The sequence below is a fragment of the Pan troglodytes genome, chromosome 2 (assembly GCF_028858775.2).
Source record: "Pan troglodytes isolate AG18354 chromosome 2, NHGRI_mPanTro3-v2.0_pri, whole genome shotgun sequence".
Taxonomy (NCBI): domain Eukaryota; kingdom Metazoa; phylum Chordata; class Mammalia; order Primates; family Hominidae; genus Pan; species Pan troglodytes.
The window spans coordinates 30,961,577-30,989,217 of record NC_086015.1 but is presented as its reverse complement, the minus strand read 5'-3'; the positions used below and the strand labels follow the sequence as shown (position 1 = coordinate 30,989,217).

Sequence of the window (27,641 nt, the reverse complement as noted above, 5' to 3'; positions counted from 1 at the left end):
AGAAGGCGAGTGTATTTCTCTGCTCCTCCATTCTGAATTCAGCCATGTGACTTGCTTTAGGAGATTGGGATATTAGCAGAACTGATTCAAGCAGAGGCTTTAAAAAGCCTGCCTGAAATAGGGTTTGCACTTTTGAATCCCTGCTGTAGCTATACAGCAGATATACCCAGGCCAGTCTGTTGGTTTTAGGAGGGGGATTAGAAACACATGGAGCAGAGCTACTCCCGCCAATGTCAGCTTATGTCAGCCTATGCAAAGACTCAAGAAATAATACATAACTCTTATCTTAAGCCATTGAATTTTTGGATGGTTTCTTACATGGCAATATCTAACCAATACAATCCCTCTTCATTTTATAAATTTATTCCAGTTTGGATGACAAATAGTTACACTAGATATGAGGGACTCACTTTCAAGGATTTTCTCCTTGACCTTTCTGCTAGTATCTTCTGGTTCCTTAGCATAGTACCTTCAGATATGACTTAAAACTAAGCATGATATTTGGTCACTTGCTTTGCTAAATCATTCATGCTTGCTCTCCACTAACTCTCAAGGCCATGAAAGAGAACAAAATTTATGGAGGTGAAAATTGTATCTAATGAATTTTTCAGATGAAATTTCCCAGGAGGGTAATTGGAAATATTAATAGAAGGGACATTTTTACTTGAAAACCACCAGTATTTGCATATCTTGGAGCTTTTGCCTAACTGTAGTGAAGCCAATCAGCAGAGAACAGTTCTTAAGGACTCTTATGAAGTACACTGACTTTGTCATCAGTTTCTCCAATATATCATCCATTGTCTTAATGTTCGTGGTTTGGGGAAAGCAAGCAGAATACAAGCAGATATGGTCATTCTTTTTCTGCATAGCCTTTTCTTTCTGCCTAGGAATCGTCTCCCTTAACTCTTTGATATAAATAAAATATTTCTGGGAGGCAGAAAGGAACATTTGGAAGGCAATCACAGATAAACTCTAGATGTGAATTGATAGTGCATTTTACTTGGTAGAGAATAGCCAGGTCCATTTCCTCCCAATATTTTGAGCTGATGTGAGTTGCATTCTGTTTTGACAGGCAGATTTTTTTTCAGGGTTTGTTCCTAGTCACTGGAGACATACTCAGTTTCAGGGAACTGTTAAAGTTACAAGCAAATTGGACAACTTGCTTTCTCATATTCTGATCATTAGTGTACCTTCAAATGGGGGTGAAGTATGTATTATTAATCCACTACCACTATTTATGACACACCCACACATTGCTGAGTGCTGCCTGAATATCATTAATTTATGTAAAAGGTGGGTTGTTGAAGGCATAAGTAGAAATTTTTTTAATGAAATTGTAGGACCAGAAAGTCATGAAAATATTTTGGTTATTTCCTAAAGTATGGTAGAACTACCACTGGAGACTACAGGAAATGATCTTCAGTGGCATATGATATAATTTTAGTTAGTACCTGGATAAGACATTAAATAACATTACCTCCTAAATGGTGTTCCCTGGTTATGTTAAGCAGGAAGTTTCAGATTGATATTAGTTTTTTTTTTTTTTAACCACTTCTGGAATGCTTGTTAATCTCTATTTTTACCAAAATGAGAGAGAACATCATCTAGCTAGGATCTAATGTAATTGTTTAATTTATATTTCTATGAATGTGTTTTATTTGTGGCAGGTAATAATGGCAATCCGTTGTAGCTGCCAACTTTGAAAAAGCAAAAGTCATGAAGATGGCACACATGAAGGTAGTGACTAAAAATTGTGAAATGACTAATCTAGTCTCACATAGATGAAGAGTTTTCTGCCAGTAAGGGGAACACATTTTTCATGACAATAAAGCCAATGGACGAAACTTAAAGTGATATTAATATTTATAATAAGCAATCATTCATACTAATGGTAAAAAAAGAAGGTCATCTGTTTCTGAAATTTTGCATAATTTATACGTGTCTTTATACAAGGGAATCAGCATAACATACTGGGAATAGTATGAACTTTTATACTCGAACTAACCTGGGTTTGAATCACAGCTCTTTTAATGTGTGACAGGAGCAAGTGGATTAACCTCTCCAGGCTTTAATTTTATCATTCAAAGTGTAATGAGAATGTTATCAAACTCACTGTCATGGAGATTAAATAAGGTAACATAAATAAATCCCTAATATGGGCCCTTGTTGAAAGCCTGAGCTAGCCTCTAGTAGCTTGCAACTCTCTGGCTTTGGAGTGTAGCTTCATGTGGTTGGGGCATTTTGATATTCTTAGAGTCTTTTTCTTTCTTTCTTTCTTTCTTTCTTTCTTTCTTTCTTTCTTTCTTTTTCTTTCTTTCTTTTTTTAAAATTATACTTTAGGTTCTGGGATATACATGCAGAACATGAAGATTTTTTATATAGGTATACACGTGCCATGGTGGTTTGCGGCACCCATCAACCTGTCATCTACATTAGGTATTTCTCCTAATGCTATCTCCCCCAGCCCCCTGTTACCCCCCAACAGGCCCCAGTGTTTGATATTCCCCTGCCTGTGTCCATGTGTTCTCATTATTCATATAAGTGAGAACATGCGGTGTTTGGTTTTCTGTTCTTGTGTTAGTTTGCTGAGAATGATGGTTTCCAGCTTCATTCATGTCCCTGCAAAGGACATGAACTCATCCCTATGGCTGCATAGTATTCCATAGTGTATATGTGCCACATTTTCTTTATCCAGTCTATCACTGATGGGCATTTGGGTTGGTTCCAAGTCTTTGCTATTGTAAATAGTGCCGCAATAAACATACGTGTGCATGTGTCTTTATAGCAGCATGATTTATAATCCTTTGGGTATATAGCCAGTAATGGGATTGCTGGGTCAAATGGTATTTCTGGTTGTAGATCCTTGAAAAATAACCACAATGTCTTCCACAATGGTTGAACTAATTTACACTCCCACTAACAGTGTAAAAGCATTCCTATTTCTCCACATCCTCTTCTGCCTCTGTTGTTTCCTGACTTTTTAATGATTGCCATTCTCACTGGTATGAGATGGTATCTCATTGTGGTTTTGATTTGCATTTCTCTAATCATCAGTGATGATATGCTTTTTCTCATATGTTTGTTGGCCACATAAATGTCTTTTTTTGAGAAGTGTCTGTTCATATCCTTTGCATCCATTGGCTGAGGAGGCCCCAGGGTCCAGTGTTTTGAAGCTTCTCTGCTCTACATTGTATTTGATCTCGAATTTCTTTAACTTTCTCAGATTGATTAACTCCAGATTGATTAACTTTCTTGGAATGATTAACTCCGGATTGATTAACATAATAACAGCATTCTTCCCCTAAAAAAAAAAAAACAGGTTCCCCCTCTTTCAGTGGTTAGCAAGTCTAAAGCTCTTCAATTGTGAAGGACTACCGTTGCTAGGAAATTAAGTTGATCTTGCAAGGTGACCAGGGAGTCGGTGACCTGTTCCATGTCACCCTTTAGTTCTTGAGATAGTTTGTAGTAGAACTGAGTAGAGGTTGTGATACCGCCAATGCCAGTACTTAGCCCACCTAGCGCTCCTGCTCTGATAACAAAAGGAAGAATGAGTACTGTTTTGTTGTGGGGCTTAGGTATGACATAATTGTATAAATATTGTTCAGTGTAAATGGTCATAGGGGGCAATAAGAATGAGAGGAAGCACATAGATTCTGAAAAGCCATTCAAACAACGATAGGCTAAGCTACCAAAGACAAAAAATATTCCTAAGGGTAGGCAGACTATTCATGTGGGAGGAGTTACCCACCTGATGCATTGGGATTTGGTCGTGTCTATAGTATTACTAAATTTTACACAGGTGAGGTTTGAGGTATGGGTTATTTCCAGATTGGAAACAAGAGGTCCTACTAAAATGGAAGTGGTGTTTATTTCTGTGCTGAAGTTGTTCCATTGTTCAGGTACAGGGATTGAAATGTATGACCTGGAGTGCAGGGGGAGGCACATCCAACAGTTAGTATAGTTTTGGGCCGAGACCTCATGGAGCCCAGTGAGGGTGCTATTAAATAGGCTTACCAGGCGAGTATGGGTACAGAGGGTTTCATGTAGTTTTGAGAGATCTGTTCCTTTGTAGGGGCTAGGGGTATTATGTACCCGGGTCAGTTGGGAGATTACTTCCTTTACGTGTTTTTCTCTTGCCTGATCTTGAACTCCACCACCATCAGACATACCTGCTCTTGAACTCCACCCCTATCAGACATGGATGAAGTCAGTCCAACAAACAGTGGCTCCAAGTCCTCCAGGACAACTAGGATTAATCATTTTCTCTGTCCAATAATGAGTATTTGCATGCATGCAAAAAGTGGCAGAGTTATAGCAGTTGCGGAGCATGTGGGTGTGGGCGGTGAAGGTGGGGTTTCCCTTAGATAAACGCCTATACGATGGGGCATTAATATTTCTGGGAAGCTGCATTTTCCATAGAAGCTCTTGGTAAGGGGAGCTACTAGTCGTACAGTGGCATGGAGGGGGTGCAGTGAGAGTGAAAGGGGTTAAGAAAATAGTAAAGAGAAAAATATGATAAGGGAGGGCCATGGGGATTTATGATTTTAGTTACTTTCCTCATGGTTGTCTGACAGCCACAAGTCTCCTTTAGCAGTGAGTATGCTGTTCACATCATGAGATGTCCACACAGTAAGATCTCTTCCTTGTATCATTTTAACTGCTTCAGATACTAAGACTGCTACTGCCACCACTACCTGTAAACAATGAGGTCAACCCTTTGCCACTACATCAATTTCCTTACTCAGGTGTGCCGTGGGTTGCAAGCTCATCCCTCGGACCTGTGTAAGGACTCCTAGAGCTATTTCTGTTTTTTCTGTGACATATAAAGAAAAGTCTTGCCCCGTTGGCAAACTTAACAATGGGGCTTGAGTTAGGGCCTTCTTTAGGGCCTGGAAAGCTGCTTCTGCTTCAGGTGTCCATCTTACTAAATGGGTATTGGCTTTCTGAGTTTCCTTAATTAGTGTATATAATGGTCTGGCTATTTTGCTATACCTGGGGATCCATATTCGGCAGAAACCTGTTATGCCAAGGAACCCTCTTAGTTGCTTTAGGGTTTCGGGATGAGGATAAGCCAGTATAGGCTGGATACATTCCTCACTGAGGGCCCTGGTGCCTTTGGATAATTTTAGCCCTAAGTATTTAACCTGCTGTGAGCAGAGCTGAGCCTTTGGTTTGAAAACCTTGTGGCCACAGGTAGCAAGGAAATTTAAGAGCATTTGGGTGGCTTGATGGCATAATGTTTCTGAACGGACAGCTAAAAGTGATTTCATTCACGTACCAAAGGACAAGAGTGTCTAAGTATGAGAACCGGCGCAAGTCTTGGGCTAATGCCTGGCCAAATAGATGGAGGCTATCCCTGAACCCTTGGGGTAAAACAGTCCAGGTGAGTTGAGATGTTGGGTTCAAAGGATCTTCAAAGGCAAACAAGAATTGAGAGTCAGGATGTACAGGGATGCTGAAAAAGGCATTCTTAAGGTCCAGGACTGTAAACCACTCTGCTTCCTCTGATATTTGGGAAAGCAGAGTATAAGGGTTAGGTACAGCTGGCTATAGAGGGACAACGGCCTCACTGATAATCTTGAGATCTTTCACTAAGCTCCACTGTCCATTGGGTTTCTGTACTCCTGAAATTGGAGTATTGCAGGGGCTACTGCATGCTTTTACTAGGCCTTGGGCTTTTAGGTCCTTAATCTTTTGGAGTCCTTGTTGGGCCTCAGGTCTAAGGGGGTACTGCCTTTGGTAGGGAAAGGAGGTGGAATCCTTAATTTTTTTTTTTTTTTTTTGAGACGGAGTCTCCCTCTGTCACCCAGGCTGGAGTGCAGTGCAAGCTCCGCCTCCCGGGTTCCTGCCATTCTCCTGCCTCAGCCTCCCGAGTAGCTGGGACTACAGGTGCCCACCACCATGCCTGGCTAAATTTTTGTATTTTTTAGTAGAGACGGGGTTTCACCACGTTAGCCAGGATGGTCTGGATCTCCTGACCTCGTGATCCCCCCACCTCAGCCTCCCAAAATGCTGGGATTACAGGCATGAGCCACCACACCCAGCCCCTTTTGTTTAACTTGAACAGGACGGGCATTCTTTGCTCATCCATATTGTCCTGTTGCCCAGACTTCAGGATTAATTCCTTCCTCAAGCAGGGGACAACAAACAGGTGTTCTCCTATGTTCAGGTATATAATGGCCCCTGCTTTTGCTAGAATGTCTCTCCCTAACAAGGTAGTGGGGCTTTCAGGCATAATTAGAAGAGCATGTGAAAAGAGTAAAGTTCTCCAGTCACAACTTAGTGGCTGGGAGAACTATCTAGTGACTGGCTGTCCTAGGACCCCTCAGATAGTGACAGATCTGGAGGACAGTTGTCCGGGACAGGAGAGTAAGACTGAGAAGGCTGCGCCAGTGTCCAGGAGACAGTTAACCTCCCGGTCCTCAATGGTCAAGCATACCCAGGGTTCTGTGAGAGTGATGGCATGGGCTGGCGTTTGCCCCGGGCACCCTCAGTCCTGCTGCTGGATCATCTGGTTAGTGGCTTCTGACTCAGAGGACCTTCATTCCCTGGGGCAGTGGGCCTTCCAGTGATTCCCTTGACATAAGGGATATGGATGAGGGGGTGGCTTATTTCTACTAGGACAATCTTTTTTAAAGCATCCTTGTAGACCGCACTGGAAGCAAGCCCTATTAGGCATTTGATTTGCCCAGCTTTTCCCTTTCCCAGAGCCTCCAAAGTCCGCTTGCCTGAGGGCCATGACTAAAGTGGTGACCTTTTTTTAAATCCTATTTGTCCCGTTCTACCTGCTCCTCCTGATCTCTATTATAAAAAACCCAGGTTGCCAAGTTCAATAGGGTTTCTAAGTTTTGCTCCAGGCCTAAGGTGGACTTTGGAAGTTTTTTTCTAATGTCTGCAGCTGACTGAGTGATAAACTTATCCTTTAAGACTAGTTGGCCTTCAATAGAGTCAGGTGACAGAGAGGTATGCTTTCTCAATGCCTCCTTTAGTCTCTCCAGAAAGGTGGTAGGATTTTCTTTCTTTCCCTGTGTTATAGTGGACATCATTGAGTAATTCATAGGCTTCTTCCTAGTTTTCCTTTGTCCTTCTAGCATGCAAGTTAGCAAATGTCTGTGGCACCAATCTCCATGTTCCGATTCTGTGTCCCAATGAGGGTCTACACTGGGAACTGCCTGCTGGCCTGTGGGGAATCATTCTCTTTCTTCTGTTGTTATCCTATCATTGACCTGACTGAGATAGTAGAGATTGCCAAACTCTCGGGCTGCAGTTATGGCAGCACTTTTGTCATTTGGGGTTAGTGTCTGATTTAGCAGTAACATTATATCTCTCCATGTCAGATCAAAGGATTGTCCTAACCCTTGTAAAACATCAATATAGCCATCAGGGTTATCTGAGAATTTACCTAGGTCTATTTTAATTTGCTTTAAATCTGAGAGAGAAAAAGGTACATGCACTCTGGCTGGGCTGAATTCTCCTCCTCCCACTGCTGGAGGGGGCATAATCGGGGAATATTGGCACTCTTTGGTTCATTGTTTACCCCTTTGTCTATCTCCTTTCAGACTGTTTGGGTTGAAGTGGGTCCTTATTAGTTGGGGAAGGAGTCAGGGAGATGCCGGGGTAGGGAGGTAGATCTGAGGGCTTCCTGTAGGACACAAATCACACTGTTTACGTAATTGCGAGTTGTCTTAATGAAAAGAAAGTTTGTAAATATGGCACTTCACTCCATTTGCCTCCTTTTCTACAAAACAGGTCTAGCTGTAAGATGGTGTTATAATTTATACTTCCCTCAGGGGGCCAGGTTTCTCCTCCTTGAAGAGGATATCGTGGCCAGGCGGTACTGCAGAAGAATATAAGTCATTTTTTTCTTAGTGTCTGAGGGTCAAATTGGTCCCAATTCTCCAGAATACATCTTAGGGGCATTTTTGCCTTGGGAGGAACATTTCCAACCGCTTTGGAGATCCCTTCATGGTTGCGGATTCAGGTCCCTTCGTGGTCACCAAATTGTTACCTGGGGGTCCTTGCTCCCAGAGCTCCCAAGATAGTGGTGGGCCACTTCCAAAATGGTCGTGGGCTGCTTCCAACATGGTGGCAAGCCTTGTGTTCTCTGACCTGGGGTTCTTGGCCTCACAGATTCCAAGGAATGGAATCTTGGACCATGCAGTGAGTGTTATAGCTCTGTTAGAAGCCATGGGTCATGAAAGAGAACCATGGAACCCAGTGACTAGAGTTCAGCTCGATTAGGATGAACCCAGGCACTTAGCTGTGCAGGAACAATGGCAAGCCTTTAGCCCAATTGGGAGAGGCAATGGGCGCCTGTGCTGGATCAGGAGCACAGCGGACACCCTGCTGGATCTGGAGGGATGGAAGTCAGCGGCGGGTCTGTGACTGCGGCAAATAGCAGTGGTGGACAGCAAGCGAAAGCTCACCTTGAACCATAACAAACACGGACCAGAAGAGTGCAGTTGCAAGATTTAATGGAGTGAAAAGAGAGCTCCCATACAAAGGGAGGGGGCTCAAAGAGGAATTTAAGTTTTTAAAACAATTGCACATGCAGAATAGTCATGCTCATGACATTTACATGTCCTGTGTAAGAAATGCATTTGTACTAGGCTTAGTCCTATCCATTACTGCTTATTGATACATAAAACACTTGTCAAAGGAGGCTAGCACGATTTCTTGTATTACTTATTGCTCTGTCATTCCTCTGTTCAATTAGTAGTGTCCACGTGATACCCATCTATATTTTGGTACAATCGTCTACTAGCTCAGGTGGTGTCCTGTTGCTGCCTAAATTTAAAGCAAAAAAGCTAACATTTTGTAAAATTTCTGACTTTTAATACAGGGAATTGTGTCAGTACTGTATTCTGGGATACGCTACGCCTGTGGCTGTCAAACTTTAGCTCCATCAGTATCACCTACAAGACTTGTTAAACATAGACCGCTGGGCCCCCTCTCTGAATTTCTAATTTAGTAAATTTAAAATGTGAACTAAGAATTTGCATTTTTTAACCACTTCCCAGGTGATGCTGATGCTGTTGGTCTAAAGATCACACTCTGAGAGCTATTATTCTGCACTAAAATTTTATATGGTCCAACTTAAGAGAATATTAAAAAATATTGAGCCTCTTGAACCATACTTGATACTACAAAGATTAGCACTTCACCTTGAAAGAAAAAGTAGAGTCTTGCCTAGGTGAGCCTGAATGGTATTTCTGCCTGTGGATTTCCATATTCTAGAAAATCTGTTTGTCTGCAGTCTACCCTGACTCTCAATTATGATGATCACAGTGGTTTTGACAGTGATGACACTGGTATATGGAACAGGCAGAACTTATAAGGGCCAAGCTCACACATCAAAGTACAAATTTATTTTCATTTCCCATCAACTTTAAAAAATTTATTCAGGGGAAATAATTTTCTCTTTCAAATGAAAACTGAGGCGGGCCTTTGACTTTTGTGTTCACTTTTATTAATAGACAGGTAAAAACACAGTTTGCTTGCTTTTAGTGATTAAAATGTTCAGTCAAAGGTACCATTCAATTCCCTGAACTGAACTTATAAAAGCTCTTCTCTCCATCCCCACCCCGGCTTTGGTCTGCTTCAGGGAGCAAGTCCGTGAATGAGAAAGTGTGGTTTGGTAACGTAATGTATGTTTCTCAGCCAGGTGCTTCTCCTTTTTCCTTGCCAGCTGCTGCTTGGGATTCTAGTGGAGAGGGGTGAAATAGGAAGGAAGGAGGTGGGAGGAGATTCAGAAGACAGGATGGTTCTTACTTGAACTGGCACCTTTATCAGCTAGCTTTGTGCCTTGGGTCAAACACTTTTTTATTTTATTTTATTTTATTTTATTTTATCTTACTTTGACAGGGTCTTGTTACATTACTTAAGCTGGAGTGCAGTGGCACAATCATGGCTCACTGCAGCCTTGAACTCTTGGGCTCAAATGATCCTTCTGTATCAACCTCTCAAGTAGCTGGGACTACAGGCATACAATACTATGTTTGGCTAATCTCTTAGTTTTTGTTTGTTTGTGTGTTTGTTTTTGTTTTTTGTAGAGATAGGGCTGCCCAGGCTGGTCTCAAACTACTAACCTCTAGTGAGATGTTTAAAACTAACTCTTTTTTTGTGTGACACTTTCATTAGCTCATTGGAGTTTTGTGTTTTTTTTGTTTGTTTGTTTGTTTTTAATTTTCTGCTGGGCTCTACTTTTTAATAGTTACCTAGACTGGGATGGATACATCTCTATTACAGATAATTTTATGGGATTGCTTCCTCAGTGCTCCTCAGGAATGGGCCAATTTGCCTCCATATTCTTGCTACTGGGGACCCTGTCCCCTGAGGAGACCCTATTGGAAAAAGTCTTATTACTCTATGCTTTGTCTCTCTTCTACTACCTGATCCTATTCTTGATCACAGGAAGAATTCATGCATCCCTTGCCCCACTGAACTCTGAGAGCCCTAAGAATCCCAAGCACATAGTCTTCTCTTCACACCACTAAGGCAGCTAACTGTGTTCTCACTGGCTAAATTTCCCTTGGTGGAGAGGGGAAGGAATATCTAATTCTGCAGCTGGAAAATATTGCATTAGTACTACATACCCTTCCCCCTAGGGGGTGGTAGACTTACAGCAGAGAAACAATTTTCCGTAAAGACATCTCTTTGCAAGTCTTTTTCTTCCATATTCTAACTCCTTGATTTGGCCAAGAGGTCCAAAAATTATAGAACCATTTCTCAGAATTCTTTTATAAATTCTTCAAGTGCTAATTTGGCAACTTGCTTTGTAGTTTCACATTTATTGAAACATAGGTGCCTAGTTGAAATTTCAATTTTATACCCTGTTTCTTGAGTTCAATCTACCCACCAAAAATTCATTTTCTCACACGTAGCTATATTATCTCATTCAGAATCAACTCAGCTAAATCCAACACAATTCAACTGAATCTAATTATTAAGTTTATTCTAGGCATCTGTGCTAACACTGATGCTACAAACACAGAAATGTGTAAGTCCTCACATCAAGGTGGTTCACAGGTCTAATAGGGGAAACAGTCATGTAAAAAAACAGGATCAACAAAGAAGAGTTTGCACAGAAAAAAAAGTAGTTTAACCCTCTCTATGATAAGAAGTGGAGGAAGTATGACCCCCAAGTTGAGATTTGAATGTGAAAGTTTACCAGGCAATGGGGGTGGGGGATGAAAATGTGAGATGATGGGAAAGTTACTCAGTATCCCCAAGCCTCAGTCTAGAGATTTGTAAAATATTAATACTTATCTGAGAAGACTTTGCGAGGATTACCTAATTTGTACGCATGCTTGGCACTATATCCTGTGTTCAAATTGGGGTTCTCTGAGAAGCAGGCACCAAGATAAAATTAAATATGCAAGGATCTTATTTGATGAAATGCCTTAAGAGACTACAGGGAAGAAAGTGGATGAAACTGGACGAATCTTGAGACTGTGATGGGAATCTGACTCTCAGTGAAGGAGAGAGGGAAGGGGGATTGGATGGCCAAGTCCTAGACTTCCATGCAGCTAAGGAAGGTTCAGCAGGGCATCAAGGAATCCTTCAGTCAAAATTGACAGACAAGTTCTGTGTCTCTAACAGTTCTTCATTAGTATTAGCTGCAATAATGGGGGCAGTCGGAGGAAGCACTAGCTCCCTACTATGGGCTTAAGAGTGCAACAGCTGGAGCCCTGCAGATGGAAGTCCCTGTAGTTGGAGGTCTGTGAGGTGCATTTTCATAGCCAGCATATCTGAGCCATAAACAATACTTACTACATTTTTTATATTTCAGAAAGTAGAAAACATATGAACAAATGTGCACTGGCAGTAAAAAAAAAAAAAAAAAAAAAAAAAAGGAACAAAATGGAGGTTTTTTTTCAGAGCAAAGCAAATAGTTTGGTATCGTTTTAATGTAAAGTGGGAATTTAGGAATAATGAATAATTGAGAGATAGCAGGAACCATATCCTTTGCATTAGCTAGTGTAGGTCAACTGCTGTCACAGACCCTAAATCTACAATAGCTTAACTATAACAGGAGCTTATTTCCCATGCATGTGAACAACAGGGCAGATGCCTCCCTGTGGTGATTCACAGACCAGGTCCTTTCTATCTCATGGCCCTACCATCTGTCAAACCTCATCATCTGCATCCAGCTTATGAAGGAAAAAGCAAGCAAGGAGGAGCCTGTGAAACACAGAAGCACCCATCACATTTGCTCGCTTGCCACAGATCAGACTTTGTCAACTGGCTTATCTAGATGCCAGGTGATCTAAGAAATCAATTTCCTTCTGAACTTCTATAAATGCCCCTGATAGCAATAACTTAAGCATACCCTTAGAATGGCCCTATATGGCAGACACTTCTGAAGGTGTGTGTTCTGAGCCAGGGAATCCTAGTATAGTCAATCAGGGGATTTGTTCCTTTTCTATGAAGACCATCTGAGACCCCTCCCCCTAGCCCGTTTCATAGAACATGGGCAATACAGGGGATTGAGGCCCTGAGTTTTGGGTTAAATGAAGGTTGCCAGGTCGAAGTAATTAATGGGAGAGTGTCAAATGAAAATGCTCTATCAACAGCATGCTGTTTTTCAGTGGTTGCAGTTTTCCTGTCGCACCCACCACCACTGGACTCTCCTGTATATAAGCCCCTAATAGAACCCCATGTCTTGTTTCCTGGCTCTGGGTCTCTTCTTTGACCTCTTGATCATGGCGTTTTCCCTACTGAGATTAATAGGGTTTGACACAATAGCATCTGTCTTCAAGCTAAAACTCTATGCTAATGAAGACAAAACTTCTGGTGGTCAGTTAGCCTCCCTTTTGTGTCATGAATCTCTTTTGCTGCTAAGTTGCTTAAATGAATTATAGATGCTGGGAGCCACCAAAAATTCTAAGCTGTAGAATGCCTGATGATATTCACATTTTAAAGGTCATGATGGTAACACTGTGTCAGTGGGTTAAAAAGAATCATAAAGGCTGGGCCTGGGGCCTCTTGCCTATAATCCCAACACTTTGAGAGGCTAATGCAGGTGGATTGCTTGAGCCCAGGAGTTTGAGACCCCTGTCTCTACAAAAAAAAAGAAAAAAAACCCCATGAAAATGGAGGCAAAGGAACCAATTTTGAGACTTTTGCAGTAATTCAGGTGAGAGATAAGAATGACCTAGATAAGTGAGAATTAAGAGGAGTTTGACAAGTTCTAGAGAAATTTAGGAGGCAGGCCTTGAAGACTGGTTAAATATGAAGGGAATGGGAAGAGATGGTGTAAGGAACATGGCTGTGCTGCAGTGAAGCAGGCATAGAGCAGCAGGCATAGGCCAAGGTAAACAGCATAGATAACTCAGCAGGATTGGGGTGCAAGCGCACAGTCCCATGTCTTAGATAATCATAGCCATGTACACACAACATAGAGAAGCTCCCCACCTGGCTCTCAGCCACCAGTTTTTGTGTAGTGTATAAATGTAACACTGACCCTGTGAAGGCTCTGCTGAATAAAGCCATGTCTCATTTACCTGCTGTCTCTTGTGTGTTCTTCCAACTCCCTGACCCACATCCACCCATTCCCCTCAGCTCTCAGCTGGGGCTAGAACCTAACCCTGAGCATGACAAATGGGTAGCTGACATCCTGGCCTGGGTAAGTGGATAAATGTGTTAACAATCAAATTAGAAGGAAATGGAGTAGGATCCCATTCAGCTACTATGGTGCTTCTGAAAGTTTTCTTTCAAAATTCCTTTAACAACAAAACAAGGTAAATGCATATTTTGTGAGGCTCTAATATGTAATTTGCCCCCCAAATAAAACAACTTCTTCAAGGTATGTTTTATTTTGAAAATTTATGCAAATTTTACTTTCTATATGTATGTATAGGTAACGTATATGCTTGTTGTGAAATAATGTGTTTGTTTTTTTAAATTTTATTATTATTATACTTTAAGTTTTAGGGTACATGTGCACAATGTGCAGGTTTGTTAGATATATGTACATGTGCCATGTTGGTGTGCTGCACCCATTAACTCGTCATTTAGCATTAGCTGTATCTCCTAATGCTATCCCTCCCCCATTCCCCCTACCCAACAACAGTCCCCGCGGAGTGTGATGTTCCCCTTCCTGTGTCCATGTGTTCTCATTGTTCAGTTCCCACCTATGAGTGAGAACATGCAGTGTTTGGTTTTTTGTCCTTGCAATAGGTTGCTGAGAATGATGGTTTCCAGATTCATCCATGTCCCTACAAAGGACATGAACTCATCATTTTTTATGGCTGCATAGTATTCCATGATGTATATGTGCCACATTTTCTTAATCCAGTCTATCATTTGGGCTGGTTCCAAGTCTTTGCTATTGTGAATAGTGCCACAATAAACATACATGTGCATGTGTCTTTATAGCAGCATGATTTATAATCCTTTGGGTATATACCCAGTAATGGGATGGCTGGGTCAAATGGTATTTCTAGTTCTAGATCCCTGAGGAATCACCACACTGCCTTCCACAATGGTTGAACTAGTTTACACTCCCACCAACAGTGTAAAAGTGTTCCTATTTCTCCACATCCTCTCCAGCACCTGTTGTTTCCTGACTTTTTAATGATCGCCATTCTAACTGGTGTGAGATGGTATCTCATTGTGGTTTTGATTTGCGTTTCTCTGATGGCCAGTGATGATGAACATTTTTTCATGTGTCTTTTGGCTGCATAAATGTCTTCTTTTGAGAAGTGTGTGTTCATATCCTTTGCCCACTTTTTGATGGGGTTGTTTGTTTTTTTCTTGTAAACTTGTTTGAGTTCATTGTAGATTCTGGATATTAACCCTTTGTCAGATGAGTAGGTTGCAAAAATTTTCTCCCATTCTGTAGGTTGCCTGTTGAATCTGATGGTAGTTTCTTTTGCTGTGCAGAAGCTCTTTAGTTTAATTAGATCCCATTTGTCAATTTTGGCTTTTGTTGCCATTGCTTTTGGTGTTTTAGACATGAAGTCCTTGCCCATGCCTATGTCCTGAATGGTATTGCCTAGGTTTTCTTCTAGCGTTTTTATGGTTTTAGGTCTAACATGTAAGTCTTTAATCCATCTTGAATTAATTTTTGTATAAGTTGTAAGGAAGGGATCCAGTTTCAGCTTTCTACATATGGCTATCCAGTTTTCCCAGCACCATTTATTAAATAGGGAATCCTTTCCCCATTTCTTGTTTTTGTCAGGTTTGTCAAAGATCAGATGGTTGTAGATATGTGGTATTATTTCTGAGGGCTCTGTTCTGTTCCATTGGTCTGTATCTCTGTTTTGGTACCAGTACCATGCTGTTTTGGTTACTATAGCCTTGTAGTATAGTTTGAAGTCAGGTAGAGTGATGCCTCCAGCTTTGTTCTTTTGACTTAGGATTGACTTGGTGATGCAGGCTCTTTTTTGGTTCCATATGAACTTTAAAGTAGTTTTTTCCATTTCTGTGAAGAAAGTCATTGGTAGCTTGATGGGGATGGCATTGAATCTATAAATTACCTTGGGCAGTATGGCCATTTTCACTATATTGATTCTTCCTACCCATGAGGACGGAATGTTCTTCCATTTGTTTGTATCCTCTTTTATTTCATTGAGCAGTGGTTTGTAGTTCTCCTTGAAGAGGTCCTTCATGTCCCTTGTAAGTTGGATTCCTAGGTATTTTATTCTCTTTGAAGCAATTGTGAATGGGAGTTCACTCACGATTTGGCTCTCTGTTTGTCTGTTATTGGTGTATAAGAATGCTTGTGATTTTTGTACATTGATTTTGTATTCTGAGACTTTGCTGAAGTTGCTTATCAGCTTAAGGAGATTTTGGGCTGAGACGCTGGGGTTTTCTAAATATACAATCATGTCATCTGCAAACAGGGACAATTTGACTTCCTCTTTTCCTAATTGAATACCCTTTATTTCCTTCTCCTGCCTAATTGCCCTGACCAGAACTTCCAACATTATGTTGAATAGGAGTGGTGAGAGAGGGCATCCCTGTCTTGTGCCAGTTTTCAAAGGGAATGCTTCCAGTTTTTGCCCATTCAGTATGATATTGGCTTATCATACTGGCTTATCATACTTGCTTATCATATCATTTGTCATAGATAGCTCTTATTATTTTGAGATACGTCCCATCAATACCTAATTTATTGAGAATTTTTAGCATGAAGCGTTGTTGAATTTTGTCAAAGGCCTTTTCTGCATCTTTTGAGATAATCATGTGGTTTTTGTCTTTGGTTCTGTTTATATGCTGGATTACATTTATTGATTTGCATATGTTGAACCAGCCTTGCATCCCAGGGATGAAGCCCACTTGATCATGGTGGATGAGCTTTTTGATGTGCTGCTGGATTCGGTTTGCCAGTATTTTATTGAGGATTTTTGCATCAATGTTCATCAAGGATATTGGTCTAAAATTCTCTTTTTTGGTTGTGTCTCTGCCAGGCTTTGGTCTCAGGATGATGCTGGCCTCATAAAATGAGTTAGGGAGGATTCCCTCTTTTTCTATTGATTGGAATAGTTTCAGAAGGAATGGTACCAGTTCCTCCTTGTACCTCTGGTAGAATTCGGCTGTGAATCCATCTGGTCCTGGACAGTTTTTGGTTGGTAAGCTATTGATTATTGCCACAATTTCAGAGCCTGTTATTGGTCTCTTCAGAGAGTCAACTTCTTCCTGGTTTAGTCTTGGGAGGGTGTATGTGTTGAGGAATTTATCCATTTCTTCTAGATTTTCTAGTTTATTTGCATAGAGGTGTTTTTAGTATTCTCTGAAGGTAGTTTCCATTTCTGTGGGATTGGTGGTGATATCCCCTTTATCATTTTTTATTGCATCTATTTGATTCTTCTCTCTTTTCTTTATTAGTCTTGCTAGAGGTCTATCAATTTTGTTGATCTTTTCAGAAAACCAGCTCCTGGATTCATTAGTTTTTTGAAGGGTTTTTTGTGTCTCTATTTCCTTCAGTTCTGCTCTGATTTTAATTATTTCTTGCCTTCTGCTAGCTTTTGAATGTGTTTGCTCTTGCTTTTCTAGTTCTTTTAATTGTGATGTTAGGGTGTCAATTTTGGATCTTTCCTGCTTTCTCTTGTGGGCTTTTAGTGCTATAAATTTCCCTCTACACACTGCTTTGAATGTGTCCCAGAGATTCTGATATGTTGTGTCTTTGTTCTCGTTGGTTTCAAAGAACATCTTTATTTCTGCCTTCATTTCTTTATGTACCCAGTAGTCATTCAGGAGCAGGTTGTTCAGTTTCCATGTAGTTGAGCAGTTTTGAGTGAGTTTCTTAATCCTGAGCTCTAGTTTGATTGCACTGTGGTCTGTGAGACAGTTTGTTATAATTTCTGTTCTTTTACATTTGCTGAGGAGTGCTTTACTTCCAACTATGTGGTCAATTTTGGAATAGGTTTGATGTGGTGCTGAAAAAAATGTATATTCTGTTGATTTGGGGTGGAGAGTTCTGTAGATGTCTATTAGGTCCGCTTGGTGCAGAGCTGAGTTTAATTCCTGGGTATCCTTGTTAACTTTCTGTCTGGTTGATCTGTCTAATGTTGACAGTGGGGTGTTAAAGTCTCCCATGATTATTGTGTGGGAGTCTAAGTCTCCTTGTAGGTCATTAAGGACTTGCTTTATGAATCTGGGTGCTCCTGTATTGGGGGCATATATATTTAGGATAGTTAGCTCTTCTTGTTGAATTAATCCCTTTACCATTATGAAATGGCCTTCTTTGTCTCTTTTGATCTTTGTTGGTTTAAAGTCTGTTTTATCAGAGACTAGGATTGGAACCCCTGCCTTTTTTTGTTTTCCATTTGCTTGGTAGATCTTCCTCCATCCCTTTATTTTGAGCCTATGTGTGTCTCTGCACATGAGATGGGTTTCCTGAATACAGCACACTGATGGGTCTTGACTCTTTATCCAATTTGCCAGTCTGTGTCTTTTAATTGGAGCATTTAGCCCATTTACATTTAAAGTTAATATTGTTATGTGTGAATTTGATCCTGTCATTATGATGTTAGCTCGTTATTTTGCTCCTTAGTTGATGCAGTTTCTTCCAAAGTAATGCAGCTCCTCACCAGCAATGGAACAAAGCTGGATGGAGAATGACCTTAACGAGTTGAGAGAAGAAGGCTTCAGACGATCAAACTACTCTAAGCTACAGGAGGAAATTCAAACCAATGGCAAAGAAGTGAAAAACTTTGAAAAAAAATTAGGCGAATGGATAACTAGAATAACCAATGCGGAGAAGTCCTTAAAGGAGCCGATGGAGCTGAAAGCCAAGGCTCAAGAACTACGCAAAGAATGCAGAAGCCTCCGGAGCCGATGCGATCAACTGGAAGAAAGGGTATCAGTGATGGAAGACGAAATGAATGAAATGAAGGGAGAAGGGAAGTTTAGAGAAAAAAGAATAAAAAGAAACGAACAAAGCCTCCAAGAAATATGGGACTATGTGATAAGACCAAATCTACGTCTGATTGGTGTACCTGAAAGTGACGGGGAGAATGGAACCAAGTTGGAAAACACTCAGCAGGATATTATCCAGGAGAACTTCCCCAATCTAGCAAGGCAGGTCAACATTCAGATTCAGGAAATACAGAGAATACCACAAAGATACTCCTCAAGAAGAGCAAGTCGAAGACACATAATTGTCAGATTCACCAAAGTTGAAATGAAGGAAAAAATGTTAAGGGCAGCCAGAGAGAAAGGTCGGGTTACCCAAAAAGGGAAGCCCATCAGACTAACAGCGGATCTCTCGGCAGAAACTCTACAAGCCAAAAGAGAGTGGGGGCCAATATTCAACATTCTTAAAGAAAAGAATTTTCAACCCAGAATTTCATATCCAGCCAAACTAAGCTTCATAAGTGAAGGAGAAATAAAATACTTTACAGACAAGCAAATGCTGAGAGATTTTGTCACCATCAGGCCTACCCTAAAAGAGCTCCTGGAGGAAGCACTAAACATGGAAAGGAACAACAGGTACCAGCCACTGCAAAAACATGCCAAAATGTAAAATAATGTTTTAAATTACTTTGAAAAGAAAAAAGTTAATGAAACAAGTGATTTACCAATCTATCCTCCCAGCTTGAACACCTTTAGAAGATGATAGATATGGTTACAGTCTCCCTTGACTGCCATCTGTAATCCCAGTCTTCACTTGACTTCCCACAAGTAATTACTACTATTTATTTGTGGTTTTTCCTTACAGATTTGCATTCATTTATTTGTGCTGGGAAAAGATACTGTTATGGACTTAACATTTGTTGTCTCCCAGCTCCCCATCCCCAAATTCTTGTGTTGAAATCCTAACTTTCAAAATGATAGTATTAGAAGGTAGGGCCTTTGGGAGATAATTTAAGTCATGAGAGTGGAACCCTCATTAATGACATTAGTGCCCTTTTAAAAGAGACCTAGAGAGCACTGCAGCCCCATTTCTCCCACGTGAGAATTCAAGGAGCTAGGGTCTACAGCCTGGAAGAGGGCAGTCACCAGAGCCTGATTATGTTGGCAACTTGACCTCAGACTCCCAGCCCCTAGAACTGTGAGAAATAAATTTCTACTGTTTATGTCAGTCTGTGGTATTCTGTTATAACAGCCAGAACTAAAACAGATATAGTGTTTTGTGTTTCAAAAATAAATATTATATTATACATAATTTTGTACCTTGCCTTCACCCAAAAATGACTTTTTTGAGATCTATACATACTAATACAGATAGATGAGTTCATTCCTTTAAATTACTTCTGAGGAGTCAAACTGATATTTTGGGAAGATGAATTACATTTATCTTGTCGCTTTGAATGTTCCAGGCATGCTGCTGCCTACCTTGGTCTCACATTAGCTCAATTAGAAACCAGTATGTGGAGTTTAGATCTTCTATTCCTGAGCTGGTGGGAATCTGCTTATTCATGTTTTGCTAATCACTCATATTTATTAGTACTATGTACCACTTTCCTAAGTATGGTATGTGTATTACAACTCTATGAAGTAGCTACTATAATTTCACACTGTAATTGCAGAAGAGAAAATAGAGTGTGTAGAGTTCAGTTGTCTATGGTCATTTAGGCATTATATGGCAAAGATAAGGACCTTTTCTATGCAGTCTGATTCCAGGGTCTGTGTTCTTAATCACTTTACAAAACTACCTGGGGAAATATGTGTGATGCATTTAAGAATCCCAGTTAATTTCTCTGTGTTCCACAAGGCAGTGAGATATCCAATGAGACATATGCTTTTAATGCTGAATTTGCGCCAGATAGCTGCAGCCAAGTAGTATTTTCAATGACCCATGTTATGAGAGGTTCTTGTCCTTTCTGAGGTTATGCCTTGGCTTATTTACACATTACATGCCTGCTAACTTATCAGGTGAACTGAAGCAGAAGAGATGGTTAATGTGTTTGCCCAGTGGATGATGTGAAACGTGCATTAAGGTGCCAAAATCCACAGCTAAGTAGCTCAATCTGCACAATTGATCCAAAGAATTGGGGGAGCAAGAGAAGTCAATTTTTATGAAAGGATGATGCTGAGAAGCCATTCAGTGCCTGCTGCTTTCCCTTTTCAAGTGGCCCTGAGAGGACAGTGCCAGGCTGTGGACAGGTTTTCAGCTGCTGCTGCTCCCCAGGGACAAGGGTGAAATGACACTGGTGAAAAGGTGTGGTGATGTGAATGTCCTTTGTCCTGCCATTTGCTTTTTCTCCAATGTGATTGTGAGCTTTGACACCTGTCGGGGAGAAGGAGGCAATCTTTTAATTAGGTTCCTTCACTGACTTACACAGTGCTTGAGTATCAAAATGTTGGGTTGAGTCAGCTGTGACTTTGTTTTTCCTTTTCTTGTACTCTTTAAATACAAAGTCATTTTAAATTCTGTTGCTGCATTCTTTTTTTTCATTTGGTGGTATATTTTGGGTGTCCAAACAAGTGTAGCAGGGTGAAAAATAGCATTGTTTAAAGAGCTGGCAGCAAAGTTTTTCTTAGGGAAAGAACAATATCAATTTAGGCTAGTGCCCTGATAAAACACTTAAGATGTAGAAGATGAACATGAAGCCTAGGGGAAATGACTAAGAAGGCAATTGTATGATGAAGGAAAAGGCCCTTACATAATATTTTTCCTAAGACATAAACAGGAATTTGAGAAAGGACAGAAGTGAAGGAGAGGGGAAATCTGGCAATTTGATGGGAGGATAAGATGAACATAGTGGCTAACAGAAGCACAAAGGCATCTAAGGACTGAGAAATCTAATGTCCAATTTTAATTCCCCCTTGTCCTCCCTATCTCTCTCACTATGTAAACAGCCAGCATTGGCCCTTAAGTTCTGTGCAATATACAAACCATCATAGGATAGATTTCAAGTAAAATTAAGGAAAGGGGACTAAGTTCCCAGTCTGGGCACACCTGGAACAAAAAGATGTGAGTAGACCAGTCACAGGAGGGAAAGTGAAATTGAGACCAAGGTTAAAACAACAGCAGAAATTTATTTCAGAGAAGATGCTCCACTTTCCACAAGATCTGTGACCCAAGTCTTGAGTCCATTTCCTTTAAACCTTGAAGAGTTGCCTCAGCAGACACTTGAGTGACAGAAAGAAAAAGTAGACTAAACTAAAACCTGCAGGGATTTTTCACTGGCATATACAGAAAACCTTATAATTAAATAGCCTGCTAGGTTTTAGGTCAAAGCAGATATTCCACCATCTCCCATCCTCTCCTTATTTTCATGATAATATATAATTTGGTGATTCTTAAATCAGTTTCTTCGATTAAAGAACAAGATGCTGAGAAGGACAGAACTCAGGCTCTGGGTCAGAAACATGTGGGTTGGAAAAATCCCTCTACTGTTTGTAAACCATGCATTCTTAGGTTATTTTGACTCTATGATAGTTATTTTTTTTGCAGGAATAATTTGTAATTGTTTTTTATTTGGCTTACTTGTTTCTTGTCTGTTTACTTGGTAGAGAACAGGCTGCAAAACCCATGAAAGAGTGACAGTGGCTGTTGTGTCGTTATTGCATCCCTAATGCCTGCCCCATCAAGGATACTTCAATACGAATATATTGAGTGGATACATAAACTTTTTTTTGATCTTCTGTTTATGAATTTGAAAAGAATGAGGGTGGGAATAATACCACCCCTACTATAGGTCGCTGTGAGAATAAAACAACCCAGGTGATGACACTTAGTACAGAATCTAGATTCACAGTAAATGTCAACTTTCTTTGCCTTCCAAAGCCATAGGTTTGTTCCCTTTCTGGAACAGTGAGGCCACTCTTCTCTATGACCATACTCTATAATCTTTGCTACCCTGCCACAATATGTTCTTGGTTTTATAAAGATCTTAGAGAAAAAGAACATAGGAAGTTCAATATAGCTCTGCTAGGAGTACTAGAAAAACATCAAGCACCTGCCCTTCAAGTAGGGAAGATCCATGACATTAACTACAATGACCGAAGTTTATTACTGGCCTGTACTCCTGTCCATCTACCAAGCTTAGAAAAAAGGTGCTGGTTTGGCCTTTGACTCCTGAGGGCTCTTCTCTGCATGTTCTTTTTTTTTTTTTTTTTGGCCATGAGAAGATCTGTGAATGAATGGTATTATTTTATTAATTGATAGTTACCAAAGAAGAGAGCAGTTACCAAACCCATATCAGAAAATTAAAGATAAGGGATGAAAGAAAGGATCATGTTCTTGGAAAGACCAAGAATGAGGCTACCTGGAGGAGAAATTAGAGCAAACAATTCGGACCCATCAAGAAGAAAAAAAAAATAGGAAAAGGAGCAGACATCACAAAATACAAAAGTGACTAAGAGGAGAGGGGGCTCCCTGTTTGGGTATGGATGGCCTTTGAACTGCAGGTCCCTATTTAAGATTTACAAATAAGCAGGTGTCACCACCTCAGGGAGATAATAGGAGAAGCAGGCTGGATCTGTTCGTGGAGTTTAAGACTAAAGACCAAGAGGCCCAAGAAATCTGGCTGCTGGAGAGTGTGAAGGGAAAGGTTTGTCTAAGGTTCCATGTGAGAGAGTCAAATGATTGCAGGGAGTCTGTCAGTCAGGAATTCACTTCGAGAAATTTTGAGGTTGCCTATCCTGACCTTTTTAGGTTGTGCTTCTTAAAAATATTTTAGGATAGGCACTATAAGTTATAGCAATTGTAGGCATATTATTCATGTCTGACCACGAACCCAGGCAACTTGGATTCTAGATTTGTCTCTGTCTTTACTTATTCTGTGACTGGGAAAAATCATAAACCCTCTGTGAATTCTCATTTTCTCATATCTAAAGTAAAATATTACTGAAGAAACACTTTTCACATCTCTCACAGTCTTAAGATTTTCATTTCAGCCCCTCCAATTGTAGGGTTCCTCCCCTTCTTTGGGGTTCCAGGTTCTTGCTGTGTTTTGTGGGGTGTCTGCAGGAAGTTATCAGAAGCAGACTGTTGTATGTGATATCACATGTCACTCCTGATCACAAATCTTTGTGGAAGTGATGCATACTGACAAAGTTAATTCCTCAGTGGGTGTTCATGGAGAGGCACAGTTGGCAAAGGCCCCTCGACCTGGGTGATAAAATATTCACCACTATGTGGAAGCTTGGTAGTTGGGGATGAGAGATTGGTTCCTAGGTAGTTCCTGGGCATTTGGACAATGCAGTGAACTTGATGAGTTCCACTTGCCAGGCTCTTCCTATATAGCTGACCTATCCTGCTGTGAAAACTTGCGTAGGACCTTCCTCCTCCTTGCCCAATAAAGCTTGATAACTTATTTAACTCTGGCCCAGGACCATTATAACTCAACAACTTGTTCTATTCTCAGCGGTTAGTACAGGCTTAATTCTCAAACCTTTCTTTGAGATGTGGGGAAACATGAGCCTTCTATTCTGCAAAGAAAAGGAAGAAGGGAAAACAGTTTTTGTATTAACTAGCAACAATCTAGATGCTAGATTGGATCATCTCTAAGGTCTCTTTCAGCTGTGACATACTATAAATTTGAAGCCAAGAGCAACAGAAGGTTGCTTTTCTTTCTGGCAACACTATGGTGAGAAAACCTTAGCCTCTTTAGGACTTGGAAGTATTAAAACTTTTAGAATCCAAGGTACAAAAAGGAACGAATGGTAGCATGTAACCCAGATCTTTGAGATCATGGTTTGGTGGATTTTTCATACCAAACTGCTATGTGCCACTATTTAGAATGATGGTCTTGGAAAAGCCAGTCTGTAAATGTATTTCTTATGAATTGGATGGTTATCTAACTGAATTAGCATGCTGATTCCTTACTTTTAGAGTTCTCAGGAATTGTTGGAAGGGGTTTATGTGGGCAAGTGAGTTAGGAAAAAATGACAGAGAAACCATAATCAATTACTTCACAGTTTGAGAGTCATAAGCAAACATCTGAGACCTTCCCTCTATGTAGACTGACATTTTCCTTTATAGCTCCGTCTGTTTAATCTAGTTTCACAATGCTGCCTGAATCATGACAAGTATTGCCATTCTGAATTTGTTCAGCCAACTGAAATAATCTAGAAACATCTGTGGGCCATTCCTTGATGCAGAGAGAACATAAGATACAGTCTTTGACTCAGTGCTTTATGCCTGTTTTGAAGAGAGCTTAGTTTTTCATTCACTCATTCATTTAAAAAATGTCATGCATTCCTTAATCCAACCATTTATCCATCTGTCTGATACTGGGTATTAATTATGTATTAGGCACTCTGATAGGGAACAAAAGAGTCTTATATATTTCTATCCGGAAATAAAAGGCAGGAAGCAAGAGAGGGACACATTTTTCATTTCAGTGTCAGGTGGTAGTGAGGCAGCAAAGATGTATGCATTTGCAGCAGAGTTTATTGAGGGGAAGTGGCTGCTGTGAGCAATCATCTGAAACTAGGCTGCCCTTTCTGTCACTGTGGGACATGAGTCTTAATGCTGTTCCTGGAAAGAGGCAGGGAGCCTCTAGGGAGCAAGGAGGACTCCCCAGTTTCTCTTTGTATTCTAGGCTCATAGAAAGCACCATTTAGGACTCCTCATGGGGCACAATCTCCCCAGGCTCCCCTCTGCTACTATCTTCTCACTGCATGTTCTTAAGGAAATTAGATGAGGCTGTAATGTAATACGAAGTTGATTAACAATATAAGCACACACTCTCTCTAAGGGAGACACTCAGATGAAACTACCTAAATGTGCCTGCCTAAAATCAAAGCAATTAACCTAGAAAGTTACACAGCCAGGACTTCAATCTCTGAGCTACTTTCATCCACAGAAGGAGTTTATGAAGTTTATGTTTTTATCTGGAATGTTGTCCATTCTTATTTCTTTTCCCCAAAAGTCAGAGAGTTCTTTACTGGCCTAGAGGGAGTGGTCTTGACAGCTATTTTCATGGCCTTCTTGAATGGATATTTTGTGAGAAGTCTTAGAAAAACTTCAAGGAACAAGCAAACTCAAACTTTCATGCTCAGCAAAAGCTCATCTGCCTCATCTGAAAACTGGGAATAATAGAATCTCATTGGACTGTTGCACAGAGAAGATAAGACAATGTGAAGCTGATACGAAAAGGCTTGGCTCATAGGTGGCTCTCGATACCTATTACTGCCCCCCTTCTATTTGTTTGAGGAAAATGCCAATCCCCTTTGGATTATGGGAAGGGCCTGTAATGGGTGCCTTAACTCAGCCTGGGAGGAATACTTATTAGGCATTCACCTGAGGAGTGGAGGGAGGAAGAAAGGTGAATAAGAAGGAATTAGACTTTGCTGGATGATGCTGGGCTTGCTGAGGCAAATGGCTACCTTTAAAAAAACATTACTTGGCACTCGTCCTTTCCTAGGAATGCAGATAACACTACTGGTTTACTTACCCCTTCCTGGCTAGCAGAAGAATGTTCCAGGCTCCTGAGATGTCTGGGTTGTTGAAACTGAAGAAGTAGGGGCCAGGTTTGAACAGAAAGGCCTTCTTCCTGGGGAACTGTCTACTGTAAGAAGGAGCCCTGGTGTTCCTTCACGTTTTGCAGATCCAGGACTCTTTGTTGTTCCTGGATTTCATATCTTTGTTTTCCTAAAATTGACATCCATAGGAGGACAGCCTGTATTTCTTCACTAGCACCATAGGAGAAGAACATGGCTTATTGAGAGACCCAAACTCACTTCTTCCAACACAGCACAACCTAACATGATACTTAAGAATGTCTTCTATGTATTATAACTGACTAGGTTCAAATCCTAGTCCTTCATGTAATCCTTTTAAACCTTAGTTTCTTCGCTTCATCATGGAAATAGTAAGACCTAACTTGTAGTGTTGTTGAAGGATAATAGAGCACATAAAGCAATTAACCTAACACTTGACTCTTAATAAGGGCTTCATACATAATGGCTATTATATTTGTGGTTTGTCTCTTCCTTTCATGCTTTCTCCTATGCACAAAACCTTGTGGATTAAACAACTCCATGGACTTTGTGAAGGAAAATGTTTGCAGAACCTCTTTAACAGATGATCATTGGAATGGAGCCTGCAGTTTCCCTAGGCTTGTCTTTTAGCTAAGGATCTCCTTTACCAATTCAGATGAGGCTCAGGAAAGTCTGAAACCACCCAAAGCTAAGGAGTAAGGGATTCACTATTTTAGGACATAGGGCAGATGCTGCCTCTTCTCTCTTTATATCCCTTGGGCCTTTCTACTTTAATAATCTTCAGTTGAATTCTAACTGTCAACATCTACATCTCTCCCTCCAAGGGCTTTCACAGAAGCTGGAGAAGGTCTCTTGGCAAGATAGGCTAGGAATGCTGGGAATTAACACCTCGGGAAAGCTGTGTATAAAAACCTCAGCTCCCTTGATGCTCAGGTGGGATTAACCTGAAATGTGTGCTTTACAGTTTCCCAGAGGTTTCTCATGGGATGGAGCTCCAGTCTATCTACAGTGGTAGCTGTAATGATAATGCATCATGTATTTGCTGCCTTTCTTCATCTGTTATGCCACTCCCCTCCCTTACTGATATTTCCTGTACCTCCCAAATAAACTGCTTACACTTGAATTCTTGTTTCAGGGTATGTTTCTGGGAGAACCTAACCTGAGAAGATAGGATTAAATTCAGAGGAGAACAAAACACTAGCATGTGGTGCTCTTGAGGGCTGAGAGTGTCTCCATTGCCATTGTGTCCCCAGCACCTAGGGCATCATTTGGCTCAGGTTAGTCACTCAATACATACTTCATTCAGGGAATGAGAAACAGAGGTAATAATTTAGCCTCTGAGGGAGCAAAGTAGAAAACTCTGCATTATTTAACAAATAACCTGCATTAATTTATATAGGAATTAACTATTTAGAATTTTAGAAGGCAATTTTATATATGTCTTCTGCAGATATTAACAACTTTATTTTACAGATGAAGAAACTTAATTTGATCATTACATTAACTTGCCCAATGCTGTGCTGTGGATCGTAGTGCTGGAAATCACACCATGGTCCTTGCAGCAAAGTCATGCTTTTCCTGTCACCATCAGCGTGTTAGCTTGCCAGCGGCATGATGCCTTTGCCACCATGGGATAGAAGGACATATTCAGTTGTCAGGTTTCAGCCAGACACCACACTGAGCATGATCCAGGTTGCCTTTCTTCTCTTCTTTTAAAATCTTCTGACTTAGAGGTCCCTAACCTGGGGCCCAGATGGACTCTGAGGACTTAGTATTTATATGTGCTTTGTTTTTTT

At 40.7% G+C, this 27,641-nt stretch overlaps 1 pseudogene; it reads right to left on the bottom strand.

Moving 5' to 3' along the window:
* Window positions 1-6,767: 6,767 nt before the first annotated feature.
* On the bottom strand, window positions 6,768-8,084 carry LOC134809617 (uncharacterized; annotated as a pseudogene).
* Window positions 8,085-27,641: the final 19,557 nt, after the last annotated feature.